The sequence below is a fragment of the Euphorbia lathyris genome, chromosome 1 (assembly GCF_963576675.1).
Source record: "Euphorbia lathyris chromosome 1, ddEupLath1.1, whole genome shotgun sequence".
Lineage (NCBI taxonomy): Eukaryota > Viridiplantae > Streptophyta > Magnoliopsida > Malpighiales > Euphorbiaceae > Euphorbia > Euphorbia lathyris.
This window is the reverse complement of record NC_088910.1, coordinates 68,709,307-68,731,339: the sequence shown is the minus strand read 5'-3', so window position 1 is coordinate 68,731,339 and position 22,033 is coordinate 68,709,307. Positions and strand designations below refer to the sequence as shown.

Below are 22,033 nucleotides of genomic sequence, written 5' to 3'. Positions count from 1 at the left end.
TAGTGGGATCCGAACAATCAACATGAGCTTACAATACGTAATGTAACGTAATTCGTTAACTTACCGTGACGTAACGTAATATTTAGAATCTCGATTTAGGTATCAATAGGGATTTTTAGCATGCGTAATTTTTCTTAGGTCTGAATTTTTTAAATAACAATTGAACCACATGCATCGTATAAAATGAAAACTACTATATGCTATATACATTTATCATTATTTGAAATAAAAACTTATTATATTTTTATAGTTTGATTATTTATTTTCACTTAAAAATAGAGAATTAGTATGCTTTTGTTAAAACGTGATTTAGTAGTGATATAAGGACAAAATTATCAACAAAATAATTTAAAAAAAAATGAAATCATTCAAACAAGTGATTAGGATGGAATACTTATTTTCATTCTCTTTAAAAGCATTATGACACTTGTAGATCCCAATATGCATCAAATTTTGTGAAAATGGAATAAAGGAACTTATTTATTAGATGCAATAAATGCATGTGTTGAAAAAAAAAGGGAGTGAGGAAGATGAAATTCAGATTGGGGTAGAGCAATCCGCACTGTATGTGTGGAAGGGAGGGTTTCGATACGTAGTTAATAGCTTTTTCGATTGAGAAGAGCAACAGAAGATGCTTGTAGCTAAATGGTTAGGTATGATATGCATTGAGTAACTAGTGTTGAAACACCTTTCTACATAATTTTGATTTGACAAAATTATTTAAGTTAATCCATGATTAAGACAATTAAATTTAAGTGCTTTGATTTAATTGTACTAATGTGTTTGTTCAAATATTGAGTATAATTATAAATGAGAACAGAAATAAAAAGTACGACAGAATGAACTCAGCATGAGGCACATAAGTTGAGTAGAACAACGACTCAACATAATAGAAGAAAAGTCATCTTCAGAACAAACGCTTGAAGACGAAGCTGACCGAAGAAGCTGAGTAGAACACGACTCAACATAATAGAAGAAAAGTCTTCTTCAGAACAAACGCTTGAAGACGAAGCTGACCAAAGAAGCTGAGTAGAATGTGACTCAGCCTCGTCAGAAACAAAGATCGAAGGCAACGTCTATTAAAGTCAAGCTGAGTGTTCATCAGGACAGCGCCAATGATCCGTTTACTAAAAGACAAGATCCAACAGTAATCTGCGCCAATTCAGAAGCTTTGGAATTACGCAAGGAGACAGTTTCGAGATGCATGGGTCAACTGGCCTTTGGCTAAAAGACGAAACTGGCGCTAGAAGACGAACCTGGCGGAAGAAGACAAGCCTGATGCCTGCTAAATTCAGACGACAGGATTGGCCTGCAAAACTGTATGCTGGCCAGTGAATGACGCAAAAAGACCGTTTGAATTTAACGGATACATTCGAATTCAAATGATTGCAGCCTCAGAATTCACTATAAAAGGACAAGCTCTTCACTTGGATCCTTTGCCGAAATACAAAAAGAGAAAAGCATACATACAAACACATACAAACAAGAAAAGCAAATACTTACACCCAAATCCTATTTCTGTGTAAAAGTCTAGATTGAATTTGTATTCATCTAAAGTGTTCTTCATCTAGAAAGAACAAATTTGTATCATTTGTAAAAGTTGAGAGAGTGGTGCTGAGTACTCGGTTTTAGTACTCAGCGGTAGAGAAAATCTGAGTGTTTGGTTATAGCGCTCAGTAGGGGTTGAGTAGACGAATAGAGGAAGGTACTCTTGCATACTCAATTGCTTGTAAACAGTTTGTGCTCTACCTTTAAAGAGCTCAGTATTGGATTGAAAAAGCCCGGAAGGATTCTGGGGACTGGACGTAGGCGGTGAGGCCGAACCAGGATAAGTCTGCTGAGTAATTTCTAACTCTCTCTCAATATATATATGTATGTGTTGCTTGCTTAAATTACTCAGGATATAAATTGTATAAGCTGGCACTGAGTAATCAGAGTGCTGAGTTGGAAGCTGACCTTAAGTGTTAATTCCCAACTCACAAGTAAAACGGTTCTAGTCAGCCTCTGACTAAAGCTGTCTTACATCTCTCTCGGCCGTGCTGACCAAAACAGAGTAAAGTAATTTAAAGAATTGATTAAGTCAGCATAATTAAGCGAAAAAGTTACATTAGTTCCTAACCCCCCCTTAGAACTAATTACACGGGACCAACAAGTGGTATCAGAGCTCAGTAGCTCACTACTCAAAGATAAAACTATCTTGAGCTGATCCCTGTAAATGGCTAAGAACAACACTCGTTTCCTTCCTGGAAATCAAACAACACAGATACTCCCTAAGGGATTATCTATTAGTCGGCCTCCCCTGTTTTTTGGATCAAATTATACATTTTGGAAGAACAGGATGAAAAACTTTATTCAAGCTACAAACTTGAGTGCGTGGCTTACAATAGTTTAAGGCCCGTTTGTGCCTTACAAAATGGTTAACAACGAGAAAGTTGTTAAGAGTGAAACTGAGTGCTCAGAAGATGACCTTAGAAAACTACAAAATATTGCTTCGGCTATCAATATGCTTCACTGTGCGCTAGATGCTGCAGAGTATAATAAAATTTCAGGTTGTGAGTCAGCACAGGAAATATGGAAGAATTTGAAAGTGACCTATGAAGGCACCAACAAGGTCAAGGAATCTAAGGTGAACCAACATATGAGACTATATGAGCTGTTCGAGATGAATGACAATGAAGACATCTCCGAAATGAACGCTAGATTCACCAACATCATATATGAGCTGAAAAGACTCGGCAAGAACTTCACAGAAGAAGAGCAGGTGAAGAAAATCTTCAGAAGTCTACCCAAGAGCTGGCAAGCTAAAAAGACAGCTGTGGAAGAAGCTCAGGACCTGACCACATATAAGTATGATGAGCTCATAGGATCTCAACTGACCCACGAGATCTTCATGAAAAACTTTGAAGCTAAAGAGAAGTCAGAAGACAAGAAGCAAAAATCACTTGTCATGAAAGCTGACTCAACAGAAGCTGACTCATCAGATGATGAGGAGATGGCCATGTTCATAAGAAAGATGAAGAAGCTGTTCAGAAAGAACGACAAGAACAACAAAAGGCCTTTCAGAAGAAGCGACAAATACAAAGCTGAGCCCAGCGACAGCAGATACAAGAAGGACAGCTCGAAGCCTGTCACATGCTTTGAATGTCATCAAACTGGGCATATTAAATCAAACTATCCCACTTTAAAGAAAGAAAAGAAAGGCAGCATAAAAGCAATGGTGGCAACATGGAGTGACAGTGATGAGTCAACCTCATCAGAAGCTGATGCCACGGAGTCAGCAAACATATGTTTTATGGCTGATGAAGCTGCTGACCAATGCCGATCTGAGCAAGCTGACCTCTTAGATGAATCAGACCAAGAGGAACACTCTAATGAGGTAAGATCTCTTCTCTTGCTTAGAAATGAAATGGTTAACGCCCTGAGTGATCTATATACACTGACCAAAAAGTGTAACAAGAAAATAAAAACACTCAACAGGCGATGTGATGAGATTGAGGAGGTCAAACTGAGTGACCTCCAACATCTGCTTCAGGAGAACACTAGGCAAGATGAAAATTTAAAAATAATGCATAGATTTGTCTTTGAAGTCCAATCAGACTCCAAGAAGCTGAGAAAGGACATCACAAACATACAAAACCAGCTGAGTACATCGGCTAAGAAAAGGTTCTATCCTGAGTATCAAGGTACTGGTTAGCATCGACAGTACACTCAGCAGAACAGTCAGTGTGACTATTGTGGAAAAAGAGGACACACTATAAAGGTGTGCTGGTATGCTCAGCACCATCGTGCTGACCAAAAGAGGAAATACCCTCAAAGGGCAATTTTTTGTGACTTTTGTGGTAAAGATGGCCACACTATAAATGTATGCCGTCACAAAATAAAACATTATGTGTCACCTGTTTATGCTAACCAACGAGGACCCAAAAGGAATTGGGTACCTAAAGATGAATAGTTTAAAATGCAGGTGAGCCTGAGGTGCGCGGAGAAGTCAAAGCTTTGGTATATTGATAGCGCATGCTCGAGGCATATGACTAGTGATGAAACTCAATTAATTACACTTGAGCGTAAACAAGGTGGAAGTGTAAGCTTCGGAGACAGCAAAAAGGATAAGATAGTAGGTTCAGGTAGTATCGGAGGTAACCCTACTATTGAGTCAGTCTCCTTAGTCAGGGGTCTCAAATATAACCTATTGAGCGTGGCTCAGCTGTGTGACAGCGGTAGAAAGGTTGTATTTGATGCCATTGAGTGTCGGATACTCGAGGGAAAAACAAACAATTTGATTTTAACTGCCTCTCGTGTTGACAATGTCTACATGTTGAGTTTAGAAAAGAATTTTTCGAAAAACATATGCTTAGTGTCAAAGGAAGATAACTCCTGGCTATGGCATAGGAGACTTGGTCATGTAAGCATGGACCTCATTGCCAAATTAGCAAGAAAGAAATTAGTTGAGGGTTTGCCCAAACTTAGATTTGAGAAAGATCAATTATGTAATGCCTGTTAGCAAGGTAAACAAACCAAAAAGTCTTTTCAAAGTAAAAATATTGTCTCAACCAAGCGTCCATTGGAATTACTACACTTGGATCTTTTCGGACCTGTCCAACCACTCAGCTTGGGCGGTAAGAAATTTTCCTTAGTCATTGTAGACGATTTCTCTCGGTACACTTGGGTCATCTTGCTGAGTAGCAAGGATGAAGCTTTTGAGACATTATCAACACTGATCAAAAAACTTGAAAATGACAAAGATTTAAAATTAGCTCACATCCGTAGTGATAATGGCGGAGAATTCAAAAACCAACAGTTTGATGAATTCTGTGAAGTCAGCGACATTGACCACAATTTTTCTGCTCCTAGAACTCCTCAACAAAATGGGGTAGTTGAGAGGAAGAACAAAACACTAGTTGAAATAGCTAGGACAATGCTGAGTGAGAATGGGCTTCCAAAGTATTTCTGGGGTGAAGCTGTCAACACAGCATGCTATATACTCAATAGGGCTTTAGTTAGACCTATTCTTAAGAAAACCCTTTATGAACTTTGGAAAGGACGAAAGCCCAACATTGGATACTTTCGTGCTTTTGGTTGTAAATGTTTCATACTCAATACGAAAGACAACCTTACCAAATTTGATTCTAAAGCTGACGAAGCGATCTTTCTAGGGTACTCAACTAACAGTAAAGCATATAGGGTGTTCAATAAACGAACTCAAGTCGTAGAAGAGTCTGTCCATATCGAGTTCGATGAAACTGACCCTGCAGGAAAGTCAAGTCAGTTTGCTGAAGATGACCCAGGCTCAGCTTCCGCTGACCAAAATGGAGCCGCTGAGTCATTACCACACGGGCTGACCAAAGGTAAAAACGAACCTGAAATTACCTTTGCTGACCAATCTAAAACTGTAGAGATTATTGAAACACCTGCTCCTGACAACTCAACATTACCCAAAGAGATCAAAATTCCAAGAGGACACTCGAAGAAGTCCATTCTTGATGCTGCTGAGAACAACCTGATGACAAGAAATCAACTCAGGAGATATCTTAGCAATGTTGCGTTCGTCTCAGTCCATGAACCAAAGAATTTCACCGATGCTGAGCACGACGAATTCTAGATCAATGCTATGCAAGAAGAGCTTGATCAATTCAAGAGAAATGAGATATGGGATTTAGTACCAAAACCTAGGAATCAAAAGACCATAGGAACTAAATGGGTCTTTAGAAATAAGCTAGACGAGCAAGGCAATGTAGTCAGGAACAAAGCCCGACTTGTAGCCCAAGGCTATAGTCAGCAAGAAGGCATTGACTATGGTGAGACCTTTGCTCCCGTTGCTAGGTTAGAGGCTATACGAATATTATGTGCATATGCTAGTTTCATGAACTTCAAACTATATCAAATGGATGTCAAAAGTGCATTTCTTAATGGATTTATAAACGAAGAGGTATATTTTAGTCAGCCTCCAGGGTTTGAAGATCCAAAATTTCCAAACCACGTTTATAAACTCAAGAAGGCCTTGTACGGCCTGAAACAAGCACCACGTGCTTGGTACGAGAGGTTGACCAGTTTCCTGCTGACCAGGAACTATGTCAGAGGCAAAGCTGACACAACCTTATTCATTAAGAAAAAGGGTAAAGATACCCTGCTGGCACAAATTTACGTAGATGATATTATCTTTGGTGCTACTAATGAAACTATGTGCAAGGAATTTAGTAAACAGATGCAAACTGAGTTCGAAATGTCAATGATGGGCGAACTCAACTTCTTCCTTGGACTCCAAATTAAGCAAGGGAAGAACGGCATCTTCATTAGTCAGTCTAAGTATGCCAAAGAAATATTAAAGAAATTCGATATGGAAGAATGTAAACCCATATCTACCCCAATGGGTATTGACACTGTGCTTTGTGCTGATGAAAAAGGTAAGTCAGTGGACAGCAAGTTATATCGAGGTATGATTGGCTCTCTACTCTATCTAACTGCCAGTAGGCCTGACATTCAGTACTCAGTATGTTATTGCACAAGATATCAAGCTGATCCCAGAGAATCTCACTATATAGCTGTGAAAAGAATTTTCAGATATTTGCAGAGCTCAGTTAATGCAGGTTTATGGTATCCAAATACAAATGACTTCACACTCATTGGATACACTGACGCTGACTATGGACGAGATAAGCTAGAGAGTAAGAGTATCTCAGGAGGATGTCAATTCCTTGGAAGCTGTCTAGTATCCTGGTTCAGCAAGAAGCAATTGTCAGTGGCCCTGTCAACAACTGAAGCTGAGTACATTGCTGCTGGAAGCTGTGTGGACCAGGTCTTATGGATTAAGCAATAGCTGGAGGATTATGGAGTACAAACTGATACAATCGAAGTCAAATGCGACAATAAGAGTGCCATTGACTTATCCAAAAATCCAATCCAACACAGCAGGATGAAGCATGTCAACATTCAGCATCACTTTATTAGAGACCATGTACTCAAAGGTGAGATCAAGCTGACCTACGTACCAACCGATGAACAGCTTGCAGATATCTTTACGAAGCCTCTGGCTCGTGAGCAATTCAACATACTAAGGGAAGCTATCGGTATGTCTAATCCTCTTCAATAAAATTCTATGTTTGATTGAATGCTGAGTGATTACCATATTGAGTGAGTTGTGCGAAATTAGTGACTATTACATGCTGAGTTAAATATGAATTATATAAAATCACCTTATGATGAGTAGACATACATATTGAGTGATTATCATAAGCTGAGTTACTAAGCATACGAATATTCCTTCTATGTAAAACTGAGCACTCAGAAAGTAAAAAACGCTTAGTATTCTAGATACTGAGTAAAGCCAGTAACACAATAAATGCTAGCACGTGCATTAAGTAGCCACCTAGGATGACGTAAGCGCAATAATTAGAAAATACATGCGCCGAATGTGTCATAAATGCCAGGGATAACTGTCGATTGATCATCTCGATGTCAAACCGCCATTCTGACCTATCAGATCAACTCGGCACCTCTATAAATAGTGGACGATTTCCCACTAGATTCTCTTTACACTTGAAATCTTTGGCATTCAATCTCTTTCTTTCTCTCAAATCCAAAATCCTCTCAAATTCTCTCAAAGAATCATGTCTGACGATTCTCAAAACATCTCCGGTGCCGATTACAATGACAATCGCTCCGATGAAAATCCTCCTTCCCCTGCTCAGCAGGACTATGAAGAGACTTCAACTGAGTCTCAAGGGGATGGTCAACATGAACAATCTAAGGTCAACACTCTGAGCAAAAACCCTAAAGTTGACCAAGCAACACTTTCGAGAAAGAAGAAGGAGAAGAAAAACAAGCAACCGAAGGAGAAGATATTCATTCCGGTATACAACAGCATAAAGAACTATGAGGTACTTCGTTGCCATTGGTTCTCCCCAAGCTTTGTAACGGTTGAGAAACCTTTTTGTGAGTGGATCTCTAAAAACGACTGGACCGAACTCTTCTCTCTCCCCAGCAACACCTTTCCACAGTTGGTAAGAGAATTTTACGCAAATCTCAGAGTTGACGAGGACAATGCTGACCACTTAATCACCAAAGTCAAGGGCAAGGACATCATAATTACTCCGTCCTATCTCACAACTCTACTAAAACTGACTGCCAAAGGTTCAGAACTCAGGACCACGAACGAATACTCTAAGATTGACTACCCTGTTGAGTTCTGCAAACCAAAAGACCACAAAGGGGAAATAGCCAGCACTTTCATGGGTCAGCCTCAGAAAATGGCTCATTACATCCTGACTAACTTCATATTCCCCAAGGTCAACTCCTCTTCATCAACATCTAACTTTGAGCAATGCTTTATCTGGCACATGCTGAATTATATCCCACTCAACATGCCCGTCTTTCTTATCGGTGCATTCCAACGAAGTACCGGGAAACTCAGGTTGGGCTCCCTCATTACAAAAATTCTTCAGGACCACCAGGTGAGCACCGTCGAAGAAATTGAGATTTGGGGTACAGAAATCACAGCAGCACTGCTGTTCGGGTTAGCCTATGATCAACCCATTAAGTCAAAGAAAGGAAAGGGTGTAGAAGAAAATGAAGAAGGGGATAATATGGTTGAAGCAGCATAGGATGTGCCAACCAAGAAAGGAAAGAAGGTTGAAAAGGAACCCGCTGACCGAACTAGACAGGACAAGAAGCGGAAAGTTGACCAATCAGCAAAAGATGTCAACACAGCTTCAAGGAAGCTGAGAATAATATCTAGTTCAAAGAAAGCTGCTGCTGAGCAAGCTCAAGGTGAACCTAAGTCAGCGGAGAGACTGAAATGCAAGTTGAGCCTGAGGAATAAAATGAGGAAACCCGGAAATGCCTCTGAAGAGGAAGAAAACCTCTGGGTTGATGCCGATTGAAGCTAACCCACTTGATTTCATGGTCACTCCAGAATCACACTTTGTGCGGAGTCAAGAAATTGACCTTGGGAAGACTCCTACTGACCAGGAGGAAGAACTGGGTAATATTGGAGGTCAGCCTCAAGCTGACAAGGCAGGATCTGCTGAGCCAAGTGTGAATGTTGCTACTGAGCAAACTGAGAACCAAGCTGAGCAACCATTGAAGGACAAGGTTGTGAAAGGCCTTGATGCCGACCTTGGTCCTAACTCTGCCTCTAAGTCCTTTGACTCCATTGCTGCTGATCCCTCCTCTCAAACAAATAAGGACAGCTCAGGCAAGCGGCTCAAACATAAAGCTCTGAAACCAAGATTCATTGACCTCATGGATGAGTCACCACTAAGGGATCCAATCACCAACCTCACCAAACTCCAGTTTCAATTCTTCTCAACTGTCACTGAGCCCACTCCGGACCAACTAAAGGAAAAACAAGCCTCTGTTTCTCAAGCTGAGGAACAAGCCGACCCCACATTTCCTAAGGGTCCAATCTCTGCCGACACTTCTGCTCAACTCCCCACTGAGCAAGTGCTCGAAGTTCCTGCTGCTCAAGACAAAGAGTTAGCAAAGGAAAATCCTGCTCAAATCAGCTCTGAACTGCCTCCACCTTCTGCAAATATTCAGCTCCAGACTGACTCTGATCAGGTCAATATCTCTGCTGATCCACCTCTTCCCACTCTAATAAAGCAGAATGAAAACCAGTCAGCTCATGCTGCTGACCTAGACAAAGTGCAGCTGCTAACCAAGCTGGCACCTCTACCTCTCAGCATCACACACCTCCTCCATCTGGTGCTGACAAGACTCCGGCCTTTGAGCAACACATTGATGAATCCTATGCTTACCTGCATGCTTCTGAGTCTGGCAGGAAAATTATTAACTCAGCTCAAGCTCTCCTTCAGGACATTCATCAAACTCAGGCTGATGCTGCTGGGTCTGTTCATGTTGAGCCAACACAAATCTCATCTGTCACTCAGCTTCTCACTGAAATCAAAGGTCTCAAAGACTTAATGAGTGTCATGACCTCTTTTGCTTCTCAACAGCCCAAGCAAGAGTCAATCATAAAGCTGGCCGAACTCCAACTGATGATGGTGAATCACATGAATGCCATCCAAGGTCAACTCAATGCCTTATCAGCTGCGAACTCAACATATGCAACCTCTCAAGAGGTTAATCAATATTTCTCCCAACTGACCTCTGAGCTGACTAGAGCTTGTGATCTTATCTCCTCCTCCTCCCAGTGTTCCATCAAACAGATTGGTGAAGCCATTCGCCTACTCAACCTGAATAAAGCAGAAATGGACACTGACCTAGTGAAGACAAATGAGATTCTGCAATGCTCTCAATCTACCCTTAAGCAGGCTCGGTACACCAACGTTCAACGTCAACAATATGACACTTCCCTACTCAGGATGTATCATCAATCATATGCCAAAATGACAGAATCTATAACTTGGATCGGGAAATCTCAAGAGTATCTCTTAAGTATTCTCAGTGCCAACATTAAGATCCCCGCTTCCACTATGTCCGATGGCATGGAAGTCTTCAATGGTCTTCGAGAAAGTACGAGTCAACTCCAAATGTACTCATCCAAACTATCTCGTGCTGTTCAACAGGGAACCTTCTATCCTCCTCCTCCCAATCCCGATGCTGGCAAAACGGGGGAGAAAGAAAGGCAAGCTGCTGGAACTCAGCAGAAACAGGGGGAGATCACTCAGCCTGCCGTCGGAACTCAGCAGAAGCATGGTTCAATTTCTGCTAACCCAAGTAATCCGGAACTCAGCAGAAGCATGGTTCAACTTCTGTTGACCCAAGTAATCCCAGTCAGCAACAAAGAACAGTCAAGGGCAAGGGCAAATCCCACCAAGTTCAAGTCAACATAAAGAGATAGATTAGAAATAGTTTTAGACTTGTAACTTGATATTTGGCATGTTCTATTTTGTTGTGCTGACTATCTATATAAGCATCCTTTTTATTCAAACTGACTTATCTATATGCGATGCTTACTTATTATGCTTATATACTGATCTGTCATACTTAGCTATCCATTGAACAACAAACTAAAAATTGTGAACATAAGAAAAATACAAGTAAAATTTACTCAACACACATAACTCTGATGATAACTCTGATACCTAGGTGCAACACTGAGTAACAACTATATGTTCCAAGTATTGACCATCTTCTGAAAGCTGACCTAGGCTCACTTGAATTAGATCTTGGAAGGTCTAGAACTGAACTAAGTCAGTATAGGCATGTCTTAATTTCACTCGATTAAATCTTAGAAGGTTTAGAGTTAAATTGACTCAATAGATGCAACCCTTACGGGGGAGTAACTTCAGAAGAATAAAGGATAAATAAATCATGGGGAACGTTGATGCTGAGTTCCATATTTTTGCCAACATCAAAATGGGGGAGTTTGTTGAAACACCTTTCTACATGATTTTGATTTGACAAAATTATTTAAGTTAATCCATGATTAAGACAATTAAATTTAAGTGCTTTGATTTAATTGTACTAATGTGTTTGTTCAAATGTTGAGTATAATTATAAATGAGAACAGAAATAAAAAGTACGACAGAATGAAGTCAGCATGAGGCACAGAAGCTGAGTAGAACAACGACTCAGCATAATAGAAGAAAAGTCATCTTCAGAACAAACGCTTGAAGACGAAGCTGACTGAAGAAGCTGAGTAGAACACGACTCAGCATAATAGAAGAAAAGTCTTCTTCAGAACAAACGCTTGAAGATGAAGCTGACCGAAGAAGCTGAGTAGAATGTGACTCAGCCTCGTCATAAACAAAGATCGAAGGCAACGTCTATTAAAGTCAATCTGAGTGTTCATCATGACAACGCCAATGATCCGTTTACTAAAAGACAAGATTCGACAGTAATCTGTGCCAATTCAGAAGCTTTGGAATTACGCAAGGAGACAGTTTCGAGATGCATGGGTCAACTGGCCTTTGGCTAAAAGACGAAACTGGCGCTAGAAGACGAACCTGGCGGAAGAAGACAAGCCTGATGCCTGCTAAATTCAGACGACAGGATTGGCCTGCAAAACTGTATGCTGGCCAGTGAATGACGCAAAAAGACCGTTTGAATTTAACGGATACATTCGAATTCAAATGATTGCAGCCTCAGAATTCACTATAAAAGGACAAGCTCTTCACTTGGATCCTTTGCCGAAATACAAAAAGAGAAAAGCATACATACAAGCACATACAAACAAGAAAAGCAAATACTTACACCCAAATCCTATTTCTGTGTAAAAGTCTAGATTGAATTTGTATTCATCTAAAGTGTTCTTCATCTAGAAAGAACAAATTTGCATCATTTGTAAAAGTTGAGAGAGTGGTGCTGAGTACTCGGTTTTAGTACTTAGCGGTAGAGAAAATCTGAGTGTTTGGTTATAGCGCTCAGTAGGGGTTGAGTAGACGAATAGAGGAAGGTACTCTTGCATACTCAATTGCTTGTAAACGGTTTGTGCTCTACCTTTAAAGAGCTCAATATTGGATTGAAAAAGCCCGGAAGGATTATGGGGACTGGACGTAGGCGGTGAGGCCAAACCAGGATAAGTCTGCTGAGTAATTTCTAACTCTCTCTCAATATATATGTATGTGTTGCTTGCTTAAATTACTCAGGATATAAATTGTATAAGCTGACACTGAGTAATCAGAGTGCTGAGTTGGAGGCTGACCTTAAGTGTTAATTCCCAACTCACAAGTAAAACGGTTCTAGTCAGCCTCTGACTAAAGCTGTCTTACATCTCTCTCGGCCGTGCTGACCAAAACAGAGTAAAGTAATTTAAAGAATTGATTAAGTCAGCATAATTAAGCGAAAAAGTTACATTAGTTCCTAACCCCCCCCTTGGAACTAATTACACGGGACCAACAACTAGGACCAGGTTCGATCCTTGCTTTCTCCATAAAAACTTTTTATTTTTTGATTTAGCATTCAATATTGAGTAATAAACGTCTTCATATTTGAAATTCAATTTTTTTTCCAAATCGTGTTGTAATTTAGCCTCGAATAAATACATTGGACATTTTGAGCGAAATAAGTCATTGTGATTGAAACATAATTCTTGTGAGACGTTAAGCTCGACAACTGTTGCATCTGAACAATTGACATGTGTTTACAATACGTAACGTAACATAATTCGTTAACTTACAATACCCGTCTTAGCTCGAATCAAATAATGTTAGACAGAATGCTTCTTATATCAATGTTGAGTTGCTTCAAACACAAGTAAGGTATTGTCCAAGTCAGTCTTTTTTATTAGATTTTCAAATCTTATTGTAATTTATTTTCGAATAAATACTTTGAACTTTTATCAAAATAAGTCATTGTGATCCAAACGAAATTCTTGTGAGATGTTAAGCTCGACAACAGTGGGATCCGAACAATCGACTTTGACCTTACAATAAGTAATGTAACGCAATTCGTTAACTTACCATGACGTAATATAATAATTAAAATCTCGATTTAAGCATCAATAGGGATTTTTAGCATGTGTAATTATTTTTAGGTCTGAATTTTTTAAATAACAATTGAACCATATACATCATATAAAATGAAAACTACTATATGCTACATACGTTTATCATTATTTGAAATAAAAACTTATTATACTTTTATAGTTGGATTATTTATTTTCAGTTAAAAAAAGAGTATTAGTATGCTTTTGTTAAAACGTGATTTAGTAGTGATATACGGGCAAAATTATCAATAAATAATTTAAAAAAAATGAAATCATTCAAACAAGTGATTTGGATGGAATACTTATTTTCATTCCCTTTAAAAGCATTAGGACACTTGTAGATCCCAAAATGCATCAAATTTTGTGAAAAGGGAATAAAGGAACTTATTTATTAGATGCAATAAATGCACGTGTTGACAAAAAAAAAGGAGTGAGGAAGATGAAATTCGGATTGGGGTAGAGCAATCCGCACTCTATGTGTGGAAGGGAGGGTTTCGTTACGTAGTTAATAGCTTTTTCGATTGAGAAGAGCAACAAAAGATGTTTGTAGCTAAATGGTTAGGTATGATGTGCACTAAGTAACCAGGACCTCAAACCTTGGTTTCTCCATAAAAATGTTTTATTTTACGATTTTGCATTCAATATTGAGCAATAGACGTCTTCATATTTGAAATTCATTTTTTTCCAAATCGTATTGTAATTTATTCTCGAATAAATACATTGGACATTTTGAGCGAAATAAGTCATTGTGATTGAAACGGAATTCTTGTGAGACGTTGAGCTCGACAATGGTTGGATATAAACAATCGGCATGAGCTTATAATACGTAATGTAACATAATTCGTTAACTTACAATACGTGTCTTAGCTCGAACAAAAAAATGTTAGACAAAATGCTTCTTATATCAATATTGAGTTGCTTCAAACACAAGTAAGGTATTGTCCAAGTCAGTCTTTTTTATTAGATTTTCAAATCATATTGTAATTTATTTTCGAATAAATGCTTTGAACTTTTATCAAAATAAGTCATTCTAATTCAAACGTAATTCTTGTGAGATGTTAAGCTGGACAACAGTGGGATCCGAACAATCAACATGAGCTTACAATATATAATGTAACGTAATTCGTTAACTTACCGTGACGTAACGTAATATTAGAATCTCGATTTAAGCATCAATAACAATTTTTAGCATGCGTAATTTTTCTTAGGTCTGAATTTTTTAAATAAACATTGAACCACATGCATCGTATAAAATGAAAACTATTATATGTTATATACGTTTATCATTATTTGAAATAAAAACTTATAATATTTTTATAGTTTGATTATTTATTTTCACTTAAAAATAGAGAATTAGTATGCTTTTGTTAAAACGTGATTTAGTAGTGATATAAGGACAAAATTATCAACAAAATAATTAAAAAAAAATGAAATCATTCAAACAAGTGATTAGGATGGAATACTTATTTTCATTCTCTTTAAAAGCATTAGGACACTTGTAGATCCCAATATGCATCAAATTTTGTGAAAAGAGAATAAAGAAACTTATTTATTAGATGCAATAAATGCATGTGTTGAAAAAGAAGGGAGTGAGGAAGATGAAATTCGGATTAGGGTAGAACAATCAACACTCTATGTGTGGAAGGGAGGGTTTCGTTACGTAGTTAATAGTTTTTTCGATTGAGAAAAGCAACAAAAAATGCTTGTAGCAAAATGGTTAGTTATAATGTGCACTGAGTAGCTAGGACTAGGTTCGAACCTTGGTTTCTCTATAAAAAAATGTTTTATTTTACTATTTTGCATTCAATATTGAGCAATAGACGTCTGCATATTTGAAATTCATTTTTTTTCCAAATCGTATTGTAATTTATTCTCGAATAAATACATTGGACATTTTGAGCGAAATAAGTCATTGTGATTGAAACGGAATTCTTGTGAGACGTTGAGCTCGACAACGGTTGGATATGAACAATCGGCATGAGCTTACAATACGCAACGTAACGTAATTCGTTAACTTACAATACGCGTCTTAGCTCGAATCAAATAATGTTAGACAGAATGCTTCTTATATCAATGTTGAGTTGCTTCAAACACAAGTAAGGTATTGTCCAAGTCAGTCTTTTTTATTAGATTTTCAAATCGTATTGTAATTTATTTTCGAATAAATACTTTGAACTTTTATCAAAATAAGTCATTGTAATTCAAACGGAATTCTTGTGAGATGTTAAGCTGGACAACAGTGGGATCCGAACAATCAACATGAGCTTACAATACGTAATGTAACGTAATTCGTTAACTTACCGTGACGTAACGTAATATTTAGAATCTCGATTTAAGCATCAATAGCGATTTTTAGCATGCGTAATTTTTCTTAGGTCTGAATTTCTTAAATAACAAGTGAACCACATGTATCGTATAAAATGAAAACTACTATATGCTATATACGTTTATCATTATTTGAAATAAAAACTTATTATATTTTTATAGTTTGATTATTTATTTTCACTTAAAAATAGAGAATTAGTATGCTTTTGTTAAAACATGATTTAGTAGTGATATAAGGACAAAATTATCAACAAAATAATTTTTTTAAAAAATGAAATCATTCAAACAAGCGATTAGGATGGAATACTTATTTTTCATTCTCTTTAAAAGCATTAGGACACTTGTAGATCCCAATATGCATCAAATTTTGTGAAAAGGGAATAAAAGAACTTATTTATTAGATGCAATAAATGCACGGGTTGAAAAAAAGGGAGTGAGGAAGATGAAATTCAGATTGGGGTAGAAAAATACGCACTCTATGTGTGGAAGGGAGGGTTTCGTTACGTAGTTAATAGCTTTTTCGATTGAGAAGAGCAACAGAAGATGTTTGTAGCTAAATGGTTAGGTATGATTTGCACTGAGTAACCAGGACCAGGTTTGATCCTTGGTTTCTCCATAAAAACGTTTTATTTTTTGATTTAGCATTCAATATTGAGCAATAAACGTCTTTTTGAAATTCAATTTTTTTTCCAAATCGTATTGTAATTTATCCTCGAATAAATACATTGGACATTTTGAGCGAAATAAGTCATTGTGATTGAAACGGAATTCTTGTGAGACGTTAAGCTCGATAACGGTTGGATCTGAACAATTGACATGAGTTTACAATACGTAACGTAACGTAATTCGTTAACTTACAATACGCGTCTTAGCTCGAATCAAATAATGTTAGACAGAATGCTTCTTATATCAATGTTGAGTTGCTTCAAACACAAGTAAGGTATTGTCCAAGTCAGTCTTTTTTATTAGATTTTCAAATCTTATTGTAATTTATTTTCGAATAAATACATTGAACTTTTATGAAAATAAGTCATTGTGATTCAAACAGAATTCTTGTGAGATGTTAAGCTCGACAACAGTGGGATCCGAACAATCGACTTGACCTTATAATAAGTAATGTAACGTAATTCGTTAACTTACTGTGACGTAACATAATATTTAGAATCTCGATTTAAGCATCAATAGAGATTTTTAGCATGTGTAATTTTTTTAGGTCTGAATTTTTTAAATAACAATTGAACCATATGCATCGTATAAAATGAAAACTACTATATGCTACATACATTTATCCTTATTTGAAATAAAAACTTATTATATTTTTATAGTTTGATTATTTATTTTCACTTAAAAATAGAGTATTAGTATGCTTTTGTTAGAACGTGATTTAGTAGTGATATACAGATAAAATTATCAATAAAATAATTTAGAAAAAATGAAATCATTCAAACAAGTGATTTGGATGGAATACATATTTTCATTCCCTTTAAAAGCATTAAGACACTTGTAGATCCCAATATGCATCAAATTTTGTGAAAAGGGAATAAAAGAACTCATTTATTAGATGCAATAAATGCATGTGTTGAAAAAAAAGTGAGAAAGATGAAATTCGGATTGGGGTAGAGCAATCCGCACTCTATGTGTGGAAAGGAAGGTTTCGTTAGGTAGTTAATAGTTTTTGCGATTGAAATGAGTAACAGAAGATGCTTGTAGCTAAATGGTTAGGTATGATGTGCATTGAGTAATTAGGACCAGGTTTGATCATTGGTTTCTCCATAAAAATGTTTTATTTTTCGATTTAGCATTCAATATTGAGCAATAAACGTCTTCATATTTGAAATTCAATTTTTTATTTCCAAATCTTATTGTAATTTATCCTCAAATAAATACATTGGACATTTTGAGCAAAATAAGTCATTGTGAATGAAATGGAATTCTTGTGAGACGTTAAGCTCGACAACAGTGGGATCCGAACAATCGACATGAGTTTGATTATTTATTTAAATAAAACCTTATATTTTTATAGTTTGATATTTATTTTCAGTTAAAAATAGAGTATTAGTATGATTTTGTTAAAACGTGATTTAGTAGTGATATAAGGACAAAATTATCAACAAAATAATTAAAAAAAAATCATTCAAACAAGTGATTTGGATGAAATACTTATTTTAATTTCCTTTAAAAGCATTAGGACACTTGTAGATCTCTATATGCATAAAATTTTGTGAAAAGGGAATAAAGAAACTCATTTATTAGATGCAATAAATGTATGTGTTGATAAAAAAAAAGGGAAAAGTACAAAAATAAACCTTGTGGTTACACCCATTTTCGAACAACACCCATGTGGTTTAAAAGTTTGCAAAGTGGTACCATGTACTTCATTCCGTTAGCAAACATATATCAAATTGACTAACGGTGTTAAAAGTCAAAGGGAAAAGAGTTAATTTGGTCCTTATATTTATTTATTTTTATAAATTGACCCTCTTATTATCTAATTATCACAAATAACCCCTAAAATAAAAAATAAAAATCAAATATACAATCTTCTCCATCTCTCTTTAATTTCTTATTTTTTTTCTTATTTATCTCTCCTATTTGTTAATTTCTCTCTCTAAAATCAATTGAATTTCCATATTTTTAATTTAACGACACTTATACTCTCCCTTCTTCTCTCTCTAAAATGCTGCTGTATCAACATATCCAATACTTTCACCTCCAAAGTATTTCTTTCCTTTTAACTCTTTCTCTAGAACTCTCATTTCATCACCAACCTATTCGATAATCTGCTCTTTCTCCTCCAAATTCGCTGATCTATACTTGATAGCAGTGCCCAAGATCTACACAGTGGAGAATAAAATTATCCCAACACTTTAATCTAGTAAGGATAACTAATCAGATGACGAGAACTAACCTTTCCATCGACAAATTGAGCCCAGAAACGGGCAGTTGCTTTGTGAGAAGGGTTGTTGGGCAAAATAGGATTATTTGGCCAGGTCTCATCGATGTACTCGAGAATGAGTAGTGATTCAGAAATTGGTGTGCCGTTGTGTATAAGAACTGGAATTTTTGTAAAAATTGGATTTGATTTGAGAAGCAAAGGACTTTTGTTAAAGAGATCTTCCTCAATGTATTGATATTGTATCCCTTTAATCTTAAGAGCGAGTTCTACTCTGTTGCTGAATGGGCTAGCCCGTGTACCAAGTAGCTTCACTTCTTCTCCCATTTTGCATTCACCTTTTACTTAGGAATCCTTATCCAAATGATCCAATCTAGTCACCAGAGGTATGTGTGATTTCAAAATGGTTAGGCTAGAGAGAGAATACGTGTTGTTAAATTGAAAACATGGAAATTCAATTGATTTTAGAGGGAGAAATTAACAAAAAGGAGAGAGAGAAATAAGAAAAAAAAATAAAAAAAGATGGAGAATATGGTACATTTGATTTTTATTTTTTATTTTTTATTTTAGGGTTTGTTTATGATAATGAGATAATAAGGGGGTCAATTTATAAAAATAAATAAATATAAGGACCAAATTAACTCTTTTCTCTTTGACTTTTAACACCGTTAGTCAATTTGGTATGTGTTTGCTAACGGAATGAAGTACATGGTACCACTTTGCAAACTTTTAAACCACATGAGTTTTTGTTCGAAAATGGGTCACAAGGTTTATTTTTGTAAATTTCCCTAAAAAATGGAGTGTGGAAGATGAAATTCAGATTGGGGTAGAGCAATCCGCACTCTATGTGTGGAAGGGAGGGGTTTGTTACATAGTTAATAATTGTTTCGATTGAGAAGAGTAACAGAAGATGCTTGTAGCTAAATGGTTAGGTTTGATGTGCATTGGGTAACCAAGACTAGGTTCGAACCTTGGGTTCTCCATAAAAAAAATTATTTTTCGATTTTTCATTCAATATTGAGCAATAAACGTCTTCATATTTGAAATTAAAATTTTTTTTTTGTTTTCCAATTTAATCTCTGCATTGGAATCCAAAATGATATTAATGTCTAAACCATCTAGAAAATTGAACAACTATTAAACCAAAGTAGGAAAATAGTTTTTTTTCCTCCTTTTTTTTATGACATTTGGATAAGAAATTCTCGGTTTAATATTATTATTTTTTTAAATCAATAATAATCGGATTACAATGAGGCAGTATATATCCATGAACCATCTTAAAAAATAAAATTAATATAAAATGGATAAAAATTTAATAAATGCAATAAGAAAACGCTTTCTTCATGGGCATATACAAACACGAAATTGAACTACAGTTTAATGAAACTTAAGAAATAAATCCATTATGAAGTAAAGAGGAATACAAACATCAATTCAGAAATTAACCGAGTAATATTAATGAAATCGAAACAAAGTTGTTAGTCGAAATCAGCAAGAAAAATCCATTAACGATTGAGGGACAAGGATGAATTTTTCGGCCACCGCGATGAATTTTCCAGATTTAATAAATACAATAAGAAAATGTTTTCTTCATGGACATATACAAACACGAAACTGAATGATGAATTTTTCGACCACCGCGATGAATTTTCCGGCCACCATGATGAATTTTCCGGCCGCCGTGATGAATTTTTCGATGAATTTTCTAGATTAATCTGTTTGGAGATGAATACTAATGAAGAAGAAGACTAATGAAGAAGGAGTAATTACAAAGAGAGAGAATAATGCAATTTACAAGATAAGTCATTTATTATGATATTATTTACATTAAATGATCACACCATTGGATCAAAATCAATGGTTGAGATTTTGCATTCATTTAGGGGTCTGGATGGTTACTGATACCATTAAGACTAACCCCATATATATATATATATATAACAAACTAAAATTCATTCATAAATAAATCGTTCACGTGATAAAAAAAATGATGATGAAGTACAAAATATAAAAAAGAGATAATGAAACAAAAGAGCTCAAGGGGCTAAGGTGGACATTTCTTCCTTACCAAATTCTGAATCAGATTCAAGGGGAGATCCACATCATCTGCACCTTTAAGTAAGGGCAGGGCCGACTCTAGGGGGAGGCCGCCTAGGCGGCCGTTTAGGGCCTCCGACTTACGGGGGCCTCTGATCGGAATTTTTTTAAAATTTGATAATTATTAAAAAATTTATGGTTAAAAGGTATATAGATTTAGGTATATAACAAAAGATATTGTTAGGCTGAATGTTAAAGACATAGTGAAGATGTTTATAAGGGTGAGAGTTCGATTTCTTAGATTAACATTTTTTTCTTCACATTTTCTCTTATTTTTTCTTTCTTTCTTTGACAACACGAATGTATAAATTATTACTTTGTTATTGTAGTTATTTTTAAATTTTTTATTTTTTTTATAAATTACAAGATGAAATTCATACAATTTGTAATTTGGTGCAGAATGTTATTTAGACTCTGATTTATTTAAAATTTTAATATTTGGCCACTAATTTATTATTTGATCACATTTAGACCATAAACTATTTAAATTGATGAAATTTCACTCAATTTTGATGATTCCTTGGATCAACATATATTGGTTCATTTTTTCTCTTATTTTTTTTCTTTCTTTTGACAACACCTGTACTGATTTTTTCTGAACTTTTTTTCATATTTGAAAACAATGTATAAACTATTATTTTGTTATTGTAGTGATTTTTAAATTTTTTATTTTTTTAATTACAAAATGAAATGCACTTATAAATTACAATTTGTAATTTGGTATAAAATGTTATTTAGACTCTGATTTATTTAAAATTTTAATATTTGGCCAACAATTTATCATTTGGTCACATTTGGACCATATACTATTCAAATTGATGAAATTCTACTTAATTTTGATAAAGTATTGATAAAATTGTTTTCTTATGATATGTTTTCTTCACATTTTCTCTTATTTTTTCTTTCTTTCTTTGACAACACGGATGTATAAATTATTACTTTGTTATTGTAGTTATTTTTAATTTTTTATTTTTTTATAAATTACAAGATGAAATTCATACAATTTGTAATTTGGTGCAGAATGTTATTTAGACTCTGATTTATTTAAAAATTTAATATTTGGCCACTAATTTATTATTTGATCACATTTAGACCATAAACTATTTAAATTGATGAAATTTCACTCAATTTTGATGATTCCTTGGATCAACATATATTGGTTCATTTTTTCTCTTATTTTTTTCTTTCTTTTGATAACACTTGTACTGATTTTTTCTGAACTTTTTTTCATATTTAGAAACAATGTATAAACTGTTATTTTGTTATTGTAGTGATTTTTAAATTTTTTATTTTTTTAATTACAAAATGAAATGCACATAAATTACAATTTG

The 22,033-nt window shown here is 35.6% G+C and overlaps 1 pseudogene; it reads right to left on the bottom strand.

Moving 5' to 3' along the window:
- Positions 1–18,384: 18,384 nt before the first annotated feature.
- Positions 18,385–18,932, bottom strand: LOC136209876 (glutathione S-transferase U7-like; annotated as a pseudogene).
- Positions 18,933–22,033: the final 3,101 nt, after the last annotated feature.